The 4,444-nt window shown below is 38.1% G+C and overlaps 1 non-coding gene across 1 annotated transcript; it reads left to right on the top strand.

The window, feature by feature from the left end:
* Positions 1-4,033: 4,033 nt before the first annotated feature.
* Positions 4,034-4,141, top strand: LOC131147346 (small nucleolar RNA R71). The gene has a single exon (XR_009134735.1). It is a non-coding gene; the product is annotated as a small nucleolar RNA R71 (small nucleolar RNA).
* The last annotated feature ends 303 nt before the right edge of the window (positions 4,142-4,444 follow it).

Genomic DNA, 4,444 nt, shown 5'->3' with positions numbered 1-4,444 from the left:
AACATTCCGACCCTTATTTGGCTGGCACGATGTTGTTTGGATACTGAACAACCCCTTTTGAATATTAAAGTTGATAACATCATGTCCAACATACACTATTTGTTGTGTAAAACCCCTAAATATGCACAGTGGAATGTATATTTATATATAAAGAATCAAACACACATTGCAACACTCTAATAGTGAAAATACCAAACAATCCACAACCATAACAAATAAATGAAAGCAATGATAGTAAAAAATACACAAGGAATTACGTGATTTTGAAATGCTTACATCCACGGGAGCAAACGAAAAAGTTTCACTATCATCTTGTGTAAATTACAAGAACAATACAATCCTCTCTTCTCTTACAACCATCTTACTCTAAATACATCCAATAAGACTTCACCCTAGGCTTCTACCATCAACCCCGATACAGTTGTACATGTAACACCCAAAGACTTCACCCTAGGCTTCCAACAAGGCTTTCTCATAATAGTAAACACAAACGCTGCCATAAGCCTTCTTTCACTAAATCCCCCTACATATTCTTTAACAAATCTCATAACTAATGGTCCACTCTATTGCCTGCTGAAATACCCCATTACACAATCATGAGAGACCTTTGACATATCTCGAACATTACAGCTTGTCCTTAGGTACTGAGCGGTAGACATTCCATATTGATTCTCCAAAAAACCCCCATGAGACGACAAACAAAGTCTTCTTGCGGTTCCATCCACAAAGCCACCATGAGATAACACTAATCTTCCTGTAGCTTTGTCTATGTGAATCTTCAAACCAAGACTCTTCTTGGTTGTATCCAACATATTTATGTCAAAAACTTTCAACAAAGTTCCCAACTGATAAGCCTTAGTCAAAGCCTTCCCAGCCAATAATATGTCATTCACACACAATACATACATCGCTCTCTTGCATCTTATAACCCTCTTCCACATTGAAAGCCTCACCAACTCCCACACCTGGTTCTTATGCAATACCTCTATTTCCTCCACCATAACACTCATCCATCTATTTTTCCCTTTGCTGTGCATGACAACTTGAAAAATAGTAGGAACCTTGCTACCGGTAGTAATGAATGCATAAAACATCAGAATGCCAAATTTATACCCGAGTGATGGTCTGATAGTGCACATGGTCCCATTGTGATCCTACTAGTATCCTGAGCTGAAACTCCTTGTAGTATGAACAATGTCATCTCTACCCTGAGTATGTAACTCCACCTGCATCACATGCTCATTTATACTGTTGTCACTTGCACTTGAGTATCTGGTTGGGATGACGACTCCATGATTGCAAACTACACTTGAGTATCTAGCTGGGATGGCAACTCCTTCAATTCTGGGCTCGCTTCCTCTGACTTTTCTTTAGATTCACCCATCTTAGTTGCAACTTCAGGTGTTAGGGCAACTGTTTGCCTGTTGATGTGTATCTCAGGTCGGGGAACTTCTTCTTCACTTCTTAGAGTGCTAACGTCCTTCTCTGTCTCAAAAGGATATCTTGAGACATCATGTACTTGATGTTGTTACCGGTATACCTGAGGATCAGGTTGAGGTTGTGCTGAAAATTCCTCTTTTTCTAGGGTATTCAATGTTGTGCTCTTGACTCACTCAAAAAATGAGCAGCTCGAAAGCTATCCCAAGTATAGGAGTTCTGTCGTGTAATATTAAGTCCAAGGGCTAGATCGTCTCCTCAGGGAATGCGTTTAATCTCAAAATTTACGTTCGTCCAATCGAAAATAAAGATGTACTGAACTCAGTTCAGGTTCGGGGAATTCAAGATTGCTGAGATTTATTCTGACCAATTGAAATAACAGACAATTTAAAAACTTAAAACTAACAAGTACTAAATTAACGAACTAAGATGGAAACCCTAATCTACTCAAAGAAACATTGGGACATGCGCTAATTAAAGATGGCAACTTCGAACACGTAATTAAACATGCAGGAATGGAAACTCAATCAACACATACGTGCACAATAAAAATCAGATCTTTAACACGAATCAAGAATGCGAATTAAAGCTAAGCTACCAATCGACGTAACCGATAACAAAACACAATAAAGACTCAAACTTCAATCAGATAAATCCTAACTAAAAAAAAAATCTTTTTTTTTTCTTCCTTTTTTTTTTTTATTTTATATTTTCCCTTTTTATTTATTATATATTTTAAGAGAATGATATATAAAAACAATCAATTTAAATTCTTCAAAGCTAATGAGAATGTTAATTAAAAGCAAGATAAATAAATAATGATTAAACTTCAACTTCAGAAGAAAGAAAGAAAAAAAATATTAAAATCACATAACCCAATATTCAAATCCTAAACTACACAATGAACCTTAATAAAAAAAATAAAACATTCAATTGCAAATTAAAAAGTAGAGGAAAGAAAAGAAAAGAAAAAGGAAGAGAGAGAGAGTGAACATCCATGGGAGGAGTTGCTGGTTGGCCGTAGCAGCTGGCAGGGGGCTCGGGCTGCTGGTATGGGCTGTGCTGCTGTGCTGTGCAGCAGGGGCTATGGTTGGCGGTGCTGTTGGCAGCTATTGTGTCTGCTAAGATGCTGCTGGAAGGCTCGGGTACTCAGCTGCGGGAAGAGAAGAGGAGGTTGGCCGGAGTTGAGGATGCTACAGAGGATGAAGAGGCTGGCCATGAACAGAGGGAGTTCAGCAGGAAAACAGAGGATGAAAAAAAAGGGAAAGGAGAAGAAGAAAGATAGAGAGAGAGCTGAAAAGAAAGACAAGGCAGGGAAAGATTAAAGAAGAAGAAGAAGAATAATCAGGAGAAGAGGAGGAGAAGAAGAAGAAGAAGAAGAAGAAGAAGAAGAAGAAGAAGAAGAAGAAGAATTGGTGCGCAGGGCACGGCTGGGAAAGAGGAGAAGAGAAGAATAAATAGAGATTGGGGAAGAAAGCCCTAGACCCGGATAGCACTGACCCGACCCGTTTGGAAAGGATTGACCCGGCAACTCGATTTTTTTCATTTTTTTCATTCTCTGTTCATCGCAAATCTGACTCTTCTGGAGCCCGTATCTCACAAAACTCAAAACATGAAAGTTGTAGATAATCCCTTCCTCTTTCTCTAGAAATTTGAATCGTCTCGATCAGAGCTTGGACAAAAAAGTTATACATAAAATACGAACAGGTATCGATTTTGGTTCCCGGGAATTTTCCTGCGACAAAAAATTATCAAAACTTCATAAATAGTGCAATAAAATTCAAGAATGATGATTTTGACACTTTATTAAAATATTAAAAAATTTTGGACATTTAATTAAAAATATAAACCGTAAAGCCCGGATTAAGATGCCCAATTACGCAGTTTTGACGCGTAATAAGCTCTTAACTCGTTGATGGTGCTTTGCAATTCATTCATGGTCTGAGTGTTAATCTGCATAAATTCTTGAAGTGTATTAGCCATCTATACCATGCTATTCTCAAAAGATGTCGTCAGTGAAACAAGAGCTTCATTAGATTGAAATTCTGGATGTGCGTGGCTCTGATAGATCTGCTATGGCTGATACTGATGCAGAGGAGCAACTGAATAATATGTCGGTTGCAAAGGAAGTGCATAAGACTGAGGAGGATGCTGAAACTGTGAAAAATATAGGTCAAATTGATCATTCTTCCATTAAAAATTCAGGTGATTCCTCCATTCCGTATTGTAGGTCTTCAAGAATGGCTGATTTAGAGCGTTATTAACCCAATTTAATGATTGCATCTGATCAAAACTACTCTCATTTTCTAATTCTTCTACCCTCCTTTCCAGTGTAGCAACAAGAGCCTAGAGATTATTCTCCTCTTTGACCTCATATTTACCTCCACCACTGATTGTGCTAAGAGGTTGTACTGCCATTGGTGCCCAATCATATTGTGTATTCTAGCGTTTGGAATTTTTAGCTATGTAGTCAAGGAATGACAGTGCCTGATCCGGTTCCTTTATGAAGATTTATCCATTGCACATATTCGGGAAAAATATTTTGCATTCAAAAGTAAGACATATATAGAAATAATTAGCTAACCTCTAGGATTCAAACCCGTGATGTGGGTAGATATTTATCAAATCCTTGAACCTCTCCCAACACGCTTGGAAGGTCTCATCACCCTTCTGCATAAATTGACTTATTTGCTTCTACAAGTACTAAGTTCTCTAAAAAGAAAAGAATTTGTCTAAGAACTCACCCTGCATATTAGTCAACTATTAATAGAGTTAGGCCTCAACGAGTTAAACCAGATTTTCGCCTTATCCTTTAAAGAAAAATAAAATAAGCGGAGCTTGATATACTCATTAGTTCCAATAAAGGTGGTGCAGGCTAACTCAAAGTCTGTCAAATGCTGATACGGACTCTCAGTATCTACCCCGTGGAATTGGGGTATCACTGACAACACCCCAGGCTTAATTGTGAAATTCGATCCGTCATGTGGTAAAGCAATGCAAGAAGGTG

The sequence above is a fragment of the Malania oleifera genome, chromosome 1 (genome assembly GCF_029873635.1).
Source record: "Malania oleifera isolate guangnan ecotype guangnan chromosome 1, ASM2987363v1, whole genome shotgun sequence".
NCBI classification, from domain to species: domain Eukaryota; kingdom Viridiplantae; phylum Streptophyta; class Magnoliopsida; order Santalales; family Ximeniaceae; genus Malania; species Malania oleifera.
This window is presented reverse-complemented; position numbering and strand designations above follow the sequence as displayed.